The sequence below is a fragment of the Schistocerca serialis genome, chromosome 8 (genome assembly GCF_023864345.2).
Source record: "Schistocerca serialis cubense isolate TAMUIC-IGC-003099 chromosome 8, iqSchSeri2.2, whole genome shotgun sequence".
Classification (NCBI taxonomy): Eukaryota; Metazoa; Arthropoda; class Insecta; order Orthoptera; family Acrididae; genus Schistocerca; species Schistocerca serialis.
In genome coordinates, this window is record NC_064645.1 from 332,127,055 (window position 1) to 332,143,530 (window position 16,476).

At 40.8% G+C, this 16,476-nt stretch overlaps 1 pseudogene; it reads right to left on the reverse strand.

The window, feature by feature from the left end:
* Positions 1 to 10,410: 10,410 nt before the first annotated feature.
* Positions 10,411 to 10,590, reverse strand: LOC126417540 (U2 spliceosomal RNA; annotated as a pseudogene).
* Positions 10,591 to 16,476: the final 5,886 nt, after the last annotated feature.

Consider the following 16,476-nt stretch of genomic DNA (forward strand, 5'->3'; position numbering starts at 1 on the left):
AGTTATAGGCTCACAAAACTCGTGGAAGAATGTTCTCCCTTATTTATTGAGAAAAAAAAGACGCAACTTCTGCGGCTGATTGTCTATCAATAGTAACCTTCGTATTAGCCTCTAATTTCCTCATTTCAGTCTCCTCGCCAGATGTTCGTCCACAACACTTTGAAAAGACATTACAGACATCACATCTCACTTCCTCTTCTGACAGAGTACCGCTTACCCGCCATATTCTCATGAATCTTCCAGTCTTTGATATATATAGCATTTGAATCCACCTGATTTTGGCAAGTAAGAGTCGTCGTCCCTAAGTCACAGACCACTGATAATTCTCAGGAAAACCCATTCGAAATCCCATCACCCTGCAACAGCATTGTTCCATTAGTTAGGAGGCTGACTAGCCCCTCTGCCCATTACTGTCTCTGTAGAGAGTTATCACAACGAGAAAAAATTGCACATTAACGTTAAAGGAGAAATTCACCACAATGGGAGGCTCGCATCCAGATAATTGTTATGATTGGTACTGCTTCCAGTGATTTGTACTCAATGACGTAATAGAACAGTAGCACATCTCTTTCGTTATTTTAGACTCAATAGTTGCAGTTACGACATTCAGCTCCTGCGCCTACCAATCCTCATCCTCTGCAAATTGCTGTAGCTTACCAGTGTCGCAACCATGCTATATACAGGGGCCTACACCTAAATACATATTCCCCAAACCACTACACGGTGATATTTTCGATTTCTTCGTTCCTTCCCCAAACATACGCGTAAAGATCGAATAAAAAGGATAGTCTGTGTGCCTCTGTATTCACCATAGTCTCCTCTATGATCACTACATGAGATACAGGATTTTTTTCATGGCCAAGGAAGGCTTACTGCCGCACCTTTACTATACGAGGACTCCACAAAGAAAATCTGATACATATACAATTCACTGATATCGAATGATTGTCTTCAAGTATGTCCCTGCACGTGTTCTAATCTCCTTTATCGTATTCCTGCTATTATTACGTTAGAAATACGACATGTAATGGTGTTAGAGTCCTCATTGATGGCGCAGATAGCGAGAAATACATCACCTTCTTTCCGAATGGAACATACATCTATAATATAAATCTAACAGTATCACAAAGCTTCCAGTACACTTAAAATACACCTACATTAGCGTAACACGTGCTGTTCAGTAGTGGACTGTCGATGATACTGTATTATGTCAAGTGCAAAGTATATCCACGTGGTTAGGATGCATATGCATTGTCGTAATCATTTATTTAGAAGCGAACCCATACTCACACCTTATCCAACAATCATATATCGAGAACAAATTAACGAACAAGTACAAGCAGAACCACATCGATATCAATGTTTCCTCCAGCACCTCTTACACACTGATCCGAATTGTAGTGAAACAGTCTCTAGGTGACATAAGACATGTCGATGGGATGTGTGGTAACTCGCCTCCTGCACCATCACCTCTTAGTGGGTAGACAAAACTCTTTTAAAAACCCTTGCAAATGGATTTGAGCCTGACATATTTTTCTCGTTTAGCTCACCAACTTGTCAGTTCTTAGGGTTTGGATTGCTTCCCGTAAGATTCCAACAAATGAATCCAAAACCAACATATGCATTCTACTTCAGCTTGCTCCAGATGCTTACTGCTAGGCATTTTATGGCAGTTAATGGTACCAATGACAGTGACCAGGATTTCTAGTCCTTTTAATGTACAATAGATTTAGCTATGTTCAGGTCAACTACCAACTCAACCACAGGTCTATCGCCAGTTTGCAGAGAACTCAGTCACCTACGAATATCCCACATCTAAAGCAAATATACTGCAAGCAGCTGCACAGTGCATGGTGGACGGTGCATCACAGTAATATTATCGATTATCCTTCTATACCAGTCTCACACAGTGATCAAGTGAAAAGTTGCCTATATATCTTCACACAGACCCTGATACGCCCCTATGTTTACAGGAGAAGTAACTTGTCCTTCCTAGAGATTTTTTCGCCACATGTTCAAAGGAAGTATGCCAACATGTACAATTCTAGCAGCATCCACATGATGCTTTTGCTTTGCAGATCAGTCATGTAACATGCACAGATGTGGGCTCACAGGATTGGTAGACAGCAGCTATGTAGTGTCGAGTTGCCGAGTCAATGTTAGGTGTTCAACAGTACGTATCATTTAGCCACAAATGGGTCTACACATGTTAATGTTGGGATATCAGCTGACAAGACCTCAAAGTTATAGTGGAAACTGAGAATGTACAGTAAGCCACTTAGTTGGAACTAGTTCAAACAGAATGGAGAAAGCTGTGTGGCAAACTGACATATATGTTGGGTGGAAGTTGATGGCTAAGTACGACACATTGTCTCGTCATTTCTGTTGTCGACAGTATCCGTGTTAGTGCATCAGTTTCTAACTATGCTTGGTTTTGCTACGTTAAAATTAATCATTCGAGAGTCACCACAGGATGTATTTCTTAACTAGCAAAGAGCCATGATCACACATTGTCTGCAGGAAGTGGTATATGCTGCTGTGGAGCTAGAGTTAATCTGTTGTCTTGTTTCGGTTAAGATAATGGGAACGTTGAGATGGGGATGTTCTGTCCGTGATTTCGCTCTCTCTGTCATTCTAAGATCAACGAAAGTTCATTGTAAGATGGTATACCCACTCCCACGCGTTTTGCATGCAATAAATGTGGAATTCAAAGCTTATAAACAAACAAATATTTGCGAAATACTGCCACATAGTTTCCAAACGTCAGTTAGTGCTATTTAAGTACAGTGATGTTACATGTGGTATTCTTCCCACCAATAAAAATGTTTCATAAAAACTAAAATTTTGCATGCCATATAAGTGCATACAGATTCCCTCCTGATTTCGAAATTTGGTTTGCTTAGGAAGAAAAAAATTACCCAGTAATCTAGCAGTGCAAAGAATTGAGATGTGTGTAACCTAATATCCAAACTTCTGCCAGGGCTTTTTAAGTACAGTAACGATGTATAGGGTACTCCCTTCCACAGTTAACAAATGTTGAATTAAAACACAGTCTTCCACCCCATATACACCCCATACCAATTTTGAATTGTACCTCTGTATCGATGGCATTTAAACAGGATTAAATGTGAACTATCCATTTCCATAGTTATAAATCAGAGCTCAAATACCAGGTTTTTTTTCAGTGGAGGAAAGTCTAAACGTTTTTCCCAAACGTTATGTAGTCGCACAAATCCATTCTCATTATCCAAATTCATAAGCTAGTACTCATCTATAGTGGGCCATTGCATTGGTACATGCTGATGATTAATTTCAACGTCAACCAGTTCTGTGTTAGATGGAATTTTATTTTCCCACTACATCTTACGAATTTCTCCTGATATATATCACACTCCCGACTATGGTTATGGCACAATGCCTCTAGAGTCCATAGGCTTCCCGCTATTAAAGTAATGATACATCACATCATCCTTCCATCCAGCATACAGTGCATACATAAAAAAAACGGAGCACCTTCAAGAGCCAGTTTCGCTCACATTTACTGTATGATGCCTTATGCTGAAGTAATATATGCATTGCTGTAGGCAGTACTCAGATTTTCTTTTTCACCCTACAGCACACGCCAATACAGAATCTAGCCTCTACTACTGTGGTGAGGTGTACATATTGTAAAGCACTTGTCATTGGATCATATGGAACTCTGTAGGACATATCTTCACAGTAGTGAAGATGGGGGTGAAATGATGTATTTTAACCCCATGGAAGACTGCATACATTGACAGAACGATGGTATTTTATGTCTGTTCCATGCTACAAGACTAAAAAATAACGGTCTTCAACAGTGGTCAGTCAGTGTTAAGATCATTATGTAATAGTGAAACTGTTCTAAATGTTTACAACTGTTGTACAATTACAAGAATATTTAGTATACGTGGCCAGGAGTGATGTTGTGATCACAGGAGTGTTGGCATCTTGGATCTTTAGAGTACGCCATATATATAGAAGGAGGGTCGCTGTGTAACATAGTGGATGTCTAGAAGTGTTGGAGAAGTATATCAGTGGGTTGAATTGTTTGTTTTGTATGATACTTGTAACCTGCGCAGGATGTAAATACTACCACATTCATCTCCTGAATCAGCACCGTTATGTGTGCCCAGGAGATCAGATTAGCTCACCTAAATATAGAACAAATGATGTGATACTGGCATCTTTCAATCATTGGTCTTGAGCTATTAAACAACGTTCTGACAAACTAAGTGAAGCTGTATTCTTTCAGACCCGTGACAGAGATGAAACCGTGTGTTTCCATTATGGTGGAGGGCTGAAATACACTACTGGCCATTAAAATTGCTACACCACGAAGATGGAGTGCTACAGATGCGAAACTTAACTGACAGGAAGAAGATGCTGTTATATGCAAATGATTAGCTTTTCAGAGCATTCACACAAGGCTGGCTCCGGTGGCAACACCTACAACATGCTGACATGAGGAAAGTTTCCAACCGATTTCTCAAAAAAAAAATGTTCAAATGTGCGTGAAATCTTATGGGACTTAACTGCTAAGGTCATCAGTCTCTAAGCTTACACACTATTTAACCTAAACTATCCTAAGGACAAACACACACACCCATGCCCGAGGGAGGACTCGAACCTTCGCCGGGACCAGCCGCACAGTCCATGACTGCAGCGCCCTAGACCGCTCGGCTAATCCCGCGGCCAGATTTCTAACACACAAACAGCAGTTGACCGGCGTTGCCTGGTGAAACGTTGTTGTGATGCCTCGTGTAAGGAGGAGAAACGCGTACCATCACGTTTCCAGCTTTGATAGAGGTCGGATTGTACCCTATCGCGATTGCGGTTTATCGTATCGCGTCATTGCTGCTCGCGTTGGTTGAGATCCAATGACTATTAGCAGAATATGGAATCGGTGGGTTCAGGAGGGTAATACGGAACGCCGTGCAGGATCCTAACGGCCTCGTATCACCAGCAGTCGAGATGACAGGCATCTTATCCGCATGGCTGTAGCGGATCTTGCAGCCCCGTCTCGATCCCTGACTCAGCAGATGGGGACGTTTGCAAGACAACAGCCATCTGCACGAACAGTTCGACGACGTTTGCAGCAGCATGGACTATCAGCTCGGAGACCATGGCTGCGGTTACCTTTAACGCTGCATCACAGACAGGAGCGCCTGCGATGGTGTACTCAACGACGAACCTGGGTGCACGAATGGCAAAACATGATTTTTTTCGGATGAATCCAGGTTCTTTTTACAGCATCATGACGGTCACATCCGTGTTTGGCGACATCGCGGTGAACGCACGTTGGAAGCGTGTATTCGTCATCACCATACTGGCGTATCACCCGGCGTCATGGTATGGGGTGCCATTGGTTACACGTCTCGGTCACCTCTTGTTCGCATTGACGGCACTTTGAACAGTGGACGTTTCATTTCAGATGTGTTACGATTCGTGGCTCTACCCTTCATTCGAGCCCTGCGAAACCCTACATTTCAGCAGGATAATGCACGACCGCATGTTGCAGGTCCTGTATGGGCCTTTCTGGATATAGAAATGTTTGACTGCTGCCCTGGCCAACACATTCTCCAGATCTCTCACCAATTGAAAACGTCTGGTCAATGGTGGCTGAACAACTGACTCATCACAATACGCCTGTCACTACTCTCGATGAACTGTGGTATCATGTTGAAGCTGCATGGGCAGCTGTACCTGTACAGGCCATCCAAGCTCTGTTTGACTCAATGCCCAGGTGTATCAAGGCTGTTATTACAGCCAGAGGTGGTTGTTCTGGGTACTGATTTTCCGGGATCTATGCACCCAAATTGTGTGAAAATGTAATCACATATCAGTTCTAGTATAATTTATTTGTCTAATGAATAACCGCTTATCATCTGCATTTCTTCTTGGTGTAGCAATTTTGCTTTGCGACATTTACACCCAACCAAGCTAGTAGCGGCTGTATCTTGTATTGGAGTATAGTGTAGGGTAAAAAAGAAAATCTGAGTGCTGCCTTCGGCAATGCATCGTATTACTTCAGCGTAAGGCATTATACACCAGATGTAATAGGAATTGGTGGTTGAAGATGTATGCACTACATGCTGGATGAAAGGATGATGTCATACATCGGCACTTTAATAAAGGGAAGTCTATCCACATTAGAGACATTGTAGCATATTCCATAGCCAGATGAATGATGTATATTAGGAGAAATTGGTAAGGGTTTAGCAGGAATATAGAAACTTAATCTAATGCAGAACTTGTTGTCCATGAAATGGGTCATCAGCCTGTACTATTTCAATGGCTTTCTGTAGATTATTGCTAGATTACATATTCGGATTATCAGAATGAATATGTGAGACTACATAACATTTTGGAGACATATTTACATCGTCCTCCGCTAAAGAGAATGCAATATTTAAGCTCTGATTTATAAATACGAAAATGGAATGTTTGAGTTTAATCCTGTCTAAATTCTATCGATATGGAAGAATATTTCAAAATCAGTATGGGATGTATGATATGTACCACTGTAGTTGTAATGGAACATTTATTAATTTTGGAAGGCAGTACCCTACACAGCATCACACTACTTAAGTAGCCGTGGCAGAAGTTTGGATATTAGATTATGTGCATCTCATTCCTTTGCACCACTGGATGACCGAGTATTTTTTTTTCCTTCCTAAGCAAATTGCATTTTGAAATCAGGAGGGAATCTGTATGCACTTATATGGCATGCAAGATTTTAGTTTTAATGTAATCAGTGTACTTAAATAGCACTCACCCATGTTTGGAAACTATGCGACAGTATTTCGCAAATAATTGGTTTTTATATGCTTTGAATTCCACATTTATTGCATGCAAAACCTGTTGGAGTAGGTATACCATCTTACAAAGAAATGTTAATTTTAACGTAGCAACACGAAGCATATTTGGTAACAGATACGCTAACACGGATGCTGTCGACAACAGAAATGACGAGACAATGTGTCACACTCAGCCATCAACTTCCCCTCAATATATATGTCAGCTTGCCACACAGCTTTCTCCACTCTGTTTGAACGAGCTCCACCTAAGAGGCTTACTATACATTCTCAATTTCCACTATAACTTTGAGGTCTTGTCAGCTGATATCCCAACATTAACATGTGTAGACCCATTGTGTTTAAATGATACATACTGTTGAACATCTAACACTGACTCAACAGCTCGACACTACATAGCTGCTGTCTACCAATTCTGTGAGCCCATATCTGTTCATGTTACATGACTGATCTGCAAAACAAAAGCATCATGTGGATGCTGCTAGAATTGTACACGTTGGCATACTTCCTTTGAACATGTGGCGAAAAAAATCTCTAGGAAGGAGAAGTTACTTCTCCTGTAAACATAGGGGTGTATCAGGGTCTATGTGAAGATAAATAGGCAACTTTTCAATTGATCACTGTGTGAGATTGGTATAGAAGGGTACTCGATAATATTACTGTGATGCACTATCCATCGTGCATTATCCACCATGCACTGTAGAGCCACTTCCAGTGTATTTGCTTTAGATGTGGGATGTTCATAGGTGACTGAGTTCTCTGCAAACTGGCGATAGACCTGTGGTTGAGTTGGTAGTTGGCCTGAACATAGCTAAATCTATTGTACATTAAAAGGACTAGAAATCCTGGTCACTGTCATTGGTACCATTAACTGCCATAAAATGCCTAGCAGTAAGCATCTGGAGCAAGCTGAAGTAGAATGCATATGTTGGTTTTGGATTCATTTATTGGAATCTTATGAGAAGCAATCCAAACCCTAAGAACTGACAAGTTGGTGAGCTAAACCAGAAAAATATGTCAAGCTCAAATCCATTTGCAAGGGTTTTTAAAAGAGTTTTGTCTACCCACTAAGAGGTGATGATGTAAGAGACGAGTTACTGCAGATCTCATCAGCATGTCACATGTCACCTAGAGACTCTGTCAATACAATTTGGTTTTCATATGCTTTGAATTCCACATTTATTGCATGCTCCAAAAAAAAATGAGCAATACTGTGATTAACTCCCCAATCTCCTCATGCTCTTGTAGTAGCTCTGAATTATGTGTAGAGGTGGGAGGCTGTTGCACCAATGTAAATGTATTGTAAATGTATTGGAAGCTCTTGATATTGTTGGATTCATATTGTGAAAGTATCTTCCATTTGAAAAAAACAGGTTATCTATTTCTTACGAAATACTATGACATCGGTGAGAACTCACACCATTACATGTCGTATTTCTAACGTAGTAATCGCAGGAATACGATAAAGGAGATTAGAACACGTGCAGGGACATTTTTAAAGACAATCATTAGAGATCAGTGAATTGCATATGTACCACATTTTCTTTGTGGATTCCTCATATAGTAAAGGTGCAGCAATAAGGCGTCCTTGGCCATAAAAAAACCTATGTCTCTTGTAGTGATCATGGAGGAGACTATGGTATATACATAGGCATACAGAAAATCATTTTTATTCGATCATTATGCATATGTTTGAGAAAGGAATGAAGTCGATAATACCACAGTGACATAGTCCACACTGTGTAGTAGTTTGTGGAATATGTATTTAGATGTAGGCCCCTGTCTATAGCAGTGTTGCAACACCAGTAAGCTATAGCAATTTGCAGAGGATTGAGGACTGGTGGGCGTAGAAGCTGAGTGTAGAATATGTAACTATTGAATCTAAAATAGCTGAAGACATGTGCTAATGTTTTAGTACACCATTGACTACAAATCATTAGAAGCATTATTAATATCTGGACGCAAGCATTCCCAGGGTGGTGAATTTCTCCCTAACGTTAGCATGCTATTTTTTATTGTTGTGATAGCTCTCTGCATAGCCAGTGGAGGCCAGAGGACTAGACAGCCTATTAACTAATTGAACAGGACTGTCGCAACATGATGGGATTTCGAGAGATTTTGGAGGGGTCTGTGACTTCGCTGGGGGTATCCATTGCTACATATCGAAGACTGTAAGATTAGTGTAAATATGGAGCGTAAACGATACTATGACTAAAGGGAGCCTGAGAGATGATCTTTACCGCTTCTTGTAGAAAACATATTACTCCCTTCCACACACATCTCTTGAACTGGCTGCAGTGGAAAGATTATCTACTATACCTCAATTGATCGACGAACTGATCGAGAAAGTAATCAAATGCTCACAGAAAGAAGGTAATATGGCGATATAAGTAGCTTAGGAACGAGGTAAATAGGAAATACAAGGGAGCCACGCTGATATTGGGGGGGATTGTGATGTGCTATTTTTCTCGTTGTGGTAGCTCTGTGTCCAGACAGTGACGGATTGGGTAGTAGACAGTCTTATAACTGATGGAAAAGTGCTATCGGTTCGAGAAGGGACTTCGAGAGCATTAGCAGTGGTCTGTGACTTGTTGGGGAAGAACTCTTACTTGTCATAATTAAATGGATTCAAATGCTATACGTCAAAAAGTGAACGATTCGTGAGAATTTGTCGAGTATGCGATTCTCTGACAGAAGGGTAGTTGAGAGGTGAGCTCCTTACCACTTTTTCTAAATGTTGTGGGTGGACATACTACAGTTTCTCACATACGGTTCGCGATGTGACTGCACAGAGTAGATTAGAGGCTGATACGAAGGTTTTTACTGAGAGAGAGTCACCAGCAGAAGTTCCGTCTCTAGTTTTCTTGTTAATTAAGAGACGTTCTTCCGTGACATCTGTGTGTCTGCAAATGAAACGACTGACATCTTAATAGGTAAATTAAATTTACATCTATAGCTAACTGCATACTTGGCAAGCCACCACACTGTGCATGGCAGAGGGTGCCGTACACCTATTTCTAGTAATTTCCTTGCCTATCCCACACCATAAGGGACATTAATTTCTCTTGTTTTTTCTTCGTGGTCCTTACGTGAAATGTATGTTCGAGGCAGTAGAATCTTTCTGAAGCCAGCTTCAAATGTCATTCTCTAAATTTTCTCAATACTGTTAATCGAAAAGAACATTACCTTCTCTCCAGGAATTGCTATTTGAGTTACCTGCCGAATGTAATCCGATGCAGGAAAAAAATTACTCAACATCCAAAGCTACTCTTATGATCTATTTAATTAATCAGTCAATCAATTTGATATCAATGACGTGCCGCCGTGTGATTGGAAGTGAGGGCAAGAATAATACGGATATGATTTACGAGTTTAAGTGGTAATCAGGCGTTTTTTCGTTGTGGCTAAATCTTTCAATTTCTCACCTTCTCAGGAAGAAATGGCTATCGTAATAAAATAAGCTATATTGCCGAATTTATAAAGTGATAAATAATATTAACGTGACATTTACAACTCATCTGTGCTGCTATTTGGCCACCTTGACAGTTCTTGAGGATGAAGAGGCATTTGACTAGCTTCAGAGAGATCGAAAGTGAGGGTAGCATCTTGTGACAGAGGTAGACCATGTTCTTAGCACTCCATCATGAGTTAAAAATGGGTTTAATATTTTAGTGCTGTGATGCAGGACGTGGCAGATATTAAGCTGATAAGAACAGATTTTTCTACCCGATGAGAGAATACTTAAAGGGAGTATAGCCTGTGCCATACTGTTGTACAGGACATTCACAACAGATAACGATACTTTAGCGATGTGATAACGTGTGTATAGTTCGATTTCTTCTGTTTTCGGAAACAACTCGTGTAAAAGAGAGGAATGTACATTTCACGTCAGAAATTCGAGATGTATGAACGAAACAATTCCCTATTTCGGACTGGGCGAAGTGGATTTTTTTGAACTAAGGAGTTTATGTGATAGGTAGATTGCAGTCAGTACTGCTCATCCAATTCGCGTCTGCTTGTCTCGCTGAGTGCCAAGGGCAGCGACAGGAGTGTTAATGAAGGGTTGGTGACCAGAAGTTGCGGCTTAAGGCTGTGGCGACTGGCAGTTACAAAGAAAGGGTCTGGCTGGTCGGTTCTTGAGGTACACAGTACACTTGTTAGATGTTGCTGTACTAGACTGGAGGTGAATGGTCAATTTTTTTATCTTGATATGCCGTGTTCAAGTAAGATAATGATCACTACAGTTGTCAAAATATCGTGTGATGTATTTGCTATGTTTCTCTTTGCTAAGATGAGACTAAAAGACACCTAAATAGGTATAAGTGTGTTTCATTCCCAAGTGCTGTTGCTACAGGAGTCCTGAAGATAGGGGCAGGGATTTATAAATGTTTATAAATGTTCTTGTTTATTTGTAGATGAGCAGGCGGCTATTCCCTTGCACTTCAGTTATAACTTGCTGTCCAGTTATCCTTCCTACATAGGGTTACTGGCTAGAGCAACTCTCTACCGCTAGACTAACAGCGAAAACATCCTCTTTACATCCACCAGTAACTGGTGATACTGTATAGAACTACATATCCTCTTTACGTCCATCAGTTATTGATGTTACTGGATAGAACTACTATCTAGTGCTTGATCAGTGGCACTACCTCTCCCAAAATCTGTTGCTTCACAGCCAGAGGAAATAGTTTGGTTTTTCTGGCCAGTTTTTGAACTTCCCACAAATACGAGGAGATGCGTTAGAGTGCGCCAGTGTTCTGGGTCCTCCATCTTGGACTGTGACATCATAGTTAGACTGCATTTGAATTCCATTCCAAAGATGATTAAGTAGAGTACCCTTCAGCCTTCCACACTAGCGATATGCGAATTGAATTTTAATGAATTAATATATTATTATTAATATTTTGTCTCTGCAATATGATGTAATTAGCATTTGAATTTACGCCAAAATCCGAATATACCACGAAATTTTGAATTGCCCACCAATAGGGTGTGGGTAGGGGAGGGCAGGGAGAGGGACCGTCCAATGGGATGAGTATTTCCCAAAGGAGGAGGTTGTAAATAATTGATCATATGAATTAATTGATCAATTAATTTCGTATGAAAATTCTCCTCATATCAGTGGAAGGTTGTGGGTTGGGGATTTCTGAGAGGACTGGGGGAAGGAATGGATGGGGTGTTTCTCAGAAGGACAGATTATCCGCAGGGGTCATAAATCAACTAGCTTAACAATAGGTTATGGGATTGTGTCATAAATTTAATTAATTAGTGTATCCTTTTAATTAATTAGTGTATCAATTTGATATCAGAAGAGTGTCAGAACGAACTTTGTCCCATAACTCATGTAGACAGGCTTGTGACAAATCAAAGTTGATGAGGCTGACCAGGAAAAGACTGCCTTCATAACTCCTGATGACCTCTGTGAGTTTTAGTTATGCGTTTGAACTGCATAGTGCTCCAGCAGCTTTTGAATGTATTTTGGGCACTTTGTTCAAACACCTCACAGACAAGATGTCTTTCTTATCTGGATGACGCTGTCGTTGTATCGAAGGCATTTGAAGAAAACACAAACTGCCCAACAACTGTGCTGTAATGTGTTCAGATAGCAAGCCATCACCTGAATATGAAGAAGTGCCTCTTCAGAAATCAAGAAATAAAAATCTTTGGACATCTACTGAAGGACAGTGGAATCAATCCTGATTCCCTGGTACTTTCATGATGTGAGAAATTTTCTCAAAATGTGTTTGTACTGCCAGAAATTCATAAAGGACTTCGTTATCGAGTCACGTCCATTGCTACAAGTACTGCAGGGAGACACCAAGCTTTTGTGGAATAAGTTACAATGTAGATCTTTTCTTGTTCTTAATGTGATGCTAAGGTCTTCTCCAGTCCTAGCATTGGATGATGGGAATTCCGAGACAGAACTTCACACTGACACCAGAGGTTATGGGATAGGTGCAGTTCTAGTGCAAATTCAGGAATGTGCTGAAAAAGTGAGAGTTTTGCCTTGCTGCTATTTGGGCCATCAACAGCTTCCAGCCATATTTATTTGGCAAACAGTTCACCATTTTGATGTACCACGATTCTCTGTGTTGGCTAACTAGCCTAACGGATCCCCATCCTGACTGGCCAGATAGACACAGAGGTTTCAGGTATAGGATATCACAGTGTCACAGTGATATACACAAATGGATGCAAGCACACGGATGTTGACTGCCTTTCAAGTAATCCCATGGCAGAGCACATCAGCAGGGATCAAATGTCAGTCATCACTGCATTAAGGCCGGCTGCGGTGGTCTAGCGGTTCTAGGCGCGCAGTCCGGAACCGCGCGACTGCTACGGTCGCAGGTTCGAATCCTGCCTCGGGCATGGATGTGTGTGATGTCCTTAGGTTAGTTAGGTTTAAGTAGTTCTAAGTTCTAGGGGACTGATGACCACAGTAGTTAAGTCCCATAGTGCTCAGAGCCATTTGAACCATTTTTTTCACTGCATTAAATGATACTGCTGCTGAACAGAGAGAAGATCCAGCACTGCTGAAAACCACAGAAGCGTTGAAGAAGCAGGAATTGACCAGATGAGAATTCCAGTTAATAAAGGTGCATTGTATAAGAGGAACTATGGTTCAATGGGGCAGAAACGGTTGTTTGTTATCCCACTTCATCTAAAACAAGCTATCTTGAAGCATTTCTATGACTCTTGTACATATGGCCGCCTGGGACTTGTAAAGAATCTACACAGAATTAGAAATTGGTATCTCTGCCCAGGTCTGTACCGATGGTCTGTACCGATCAGTTAGACACAACTTGACCCATAGTAAGGAGTGCCAATGGCACAAGCAGGTGCAGGTTGCCCTATGTATAAAGTGGTGGTAAATTCAAAAATAGCTCAATAGTGCTGCAGGGTTTCTCCCACTGCAATCACACTACGTTGGAAGTAGGTCAGTTGTGCTAAGCACAATTTGTCAGGAAATCCTAGATGGTGCATTGTCAAGTTAGTGGAAGTAGGTCGTATCTGCTAGGTATGTTATCCAAGATAGCTACTGTGTCTTCATCTGACGTCACTCACCTGAGACAAAGGATGTTTGTTTCTCCTCCAGGTTCAAGCCTGTTGGCTGTTTCCAGGACATGCAAACATGCTCTCATCGTACAAGTAGCAACCAGTCTGGACTCGCCTCCTGCCCTACTTAACACATTTTCACTATTCTGTTATTCTCTCAGACATGTATGGTTATTTATAACACCCAGGTCACTTTTATAATTCAAGACAGCCAGTCAGTTTCCCCTGATGTCAGAAGACATAATGGTTGGCCTAAGCCGTCAGTCATGTAAGGTCACACATCTTGTTACAATGAGTGCTGGACATGCCCACTGTTGTCAACTGGCCATGTAGACCTGCCAAGTCCTGCACTTGATTGTCAAACATGAAAATCAGACAGCAATATCCCACACCAATACAGTGTACACTGCCCTAAGTTAAAACTGTGGGAAACTTAAAAATGAAACTCATAGTTCCGATTTTTGCCATAAGTATAATGTTTATGATGGTTCTTCAGTCACCCTCCACATTGCCTCTAACACCACAGATCATGTGTCCCAAGCTAAAATGGTTAGGAAATTTAAAAAATGAAAGAAGGATACTTATACTTTAACCAAAATTGAGAAATGGGGGATAATTCAAAATAACCAATAGTCCACACGAATATTCTGGAGGAAAATTCAAATAATCTATCACATTTTTCCTCTCAGAACTTGTTAAAATGATTCAGAAGGTGAAGAAAGGATAATATGCTTATTTTAAAATTCATCACAAAAATTAAGATGTGACTCCTACAACATGTGACGATAAAGTAATGAGGCCAGTTAGATAAAATACATTTGCTTTTATTTTTATCCAACTACACTGGTATAACTGCCAAAGTAACTACCTTGTGCCTGGACACATTTACTAAATTGCTGGTAGCACCTCTACAACTCAATTTCTGGTATACCAACAAAAGCCCTTGTCGCAGCTGTCATGTACTGTTGCAAAATAATTAAGGTAAGACATGGCATCAGCTGTCAGAACGTATGTGACAAAAGCAAAAGTGTATCCCAAAACAGTGCAAGATTGGATGGCAATCTGTTTGAAAGAACTGACATCTCAATACGCTCCTAAAAACATTTTCAATGCAGATGAGACGGGCTTGTTTTACAATGTAAAGCCTGACTGTACAATGGCATTCAAAGGTGAGAACTGCCACGGAGGTAAGCAAAGTAAACAATGTGTAACATTGCTGTTATGTGCTAACAGTGATGGGAGTGAGAAGCCCCCCCCCCCCCCCCTCCCCTCCACGTAACTGACTTCACTTTGAGGGAATAGAACAAATCACACTGGTTCATATCAGATGAATAAGGAGACTGTGGTAGCACTGCAATGGATTTTGCTATTAAAAACTGCCCAACAGGCAAAGCAAAATGGGATGCTGCATTATTGTGATGCAGGATTCAGTTATTAGTAATGTGTGGACGAACACAACAGACCCATTTTCGTAGCCTTTCCAGAATTTCTTGGTAGGAGTATTAGTTCACTGTCTGGTGTAAAGGTAACATGCTTTTTGTGTGCAATACCTGTGGAGGCAAATAAACATACAAGCATGCATCTCACCTATGACTTCAACATGTGTGCTTTCTCTGATCTTAGTGATTCCTTCAAATAACATTGTGAACTTTGACGTTTGATCTCAGAATCATACTAAAATAACTTTCATTACCAGTGATAATTCAGTTCAGTAATTCTGGGTTAAGTTCCACTTGTCCCCACAGATCAGTAGGAACAGTCCTTCATTAATGTTTTTATTACTATGTGAGTTTTGTTTTTTCCAGATTTTCCGTCGGTATCAGGGAACAGCTTCCAGATTAATGTTCCATTCGTTTGTAATTATCGGCACAGTTAATCAACTCACACTAGTTCACTCACCATGCCCCGTGTTGTCATCTGTTCATGTTGTTGATGGTCATTCGTTATAGTGTTCATCTTCAACATTGGTTCTGCCTCAGTACGCATTTGCGCCTTTGATAAAATTCCGTTTTCGAAAGACTGATGAAGCTTGCCGTATGTTACTGTGACATTATCACTGAGTTTCACAAATAAAGAAATAGCATACGGTACTTCCATGCAGTATTATGAGACTTCATTGTTTAATGAGGGGTAAACACAGGACCTAACTCTTGAAGCTGCTACTCTTAAGTGAAACATTGTAGGTGCACGCAACTTGCGACTGTGGTGGGGAAAGACCAAGGTGCCTGTGGCAGTAGATTGCAGGGTTGCCACTCTACAGAGAAATAAATCCAGTCACGTTACGTTATTGTCACATCTCGTTTCTCTGGACCACTAACTACTAGTCTGCCCATTTATGTTAAACATAATCTGAGCTTCAATGTAGGACGGTATCTCGAACAGAATGACCTACTCCGTGTCAGCCAACATGAATACTGAAAACTTGGATTATGTGAAACCCAACTCGCACTTTCTCACATGAGATACTGAAAGCCACGGATGAAAGTAGTCAGGTAGATCCAATATAGAATACTGTACCTTCAGGTATGACCCAGGGAAGTGCATTGGGACCCTTGTTGTTTATGTTGTGTATTAATGACCT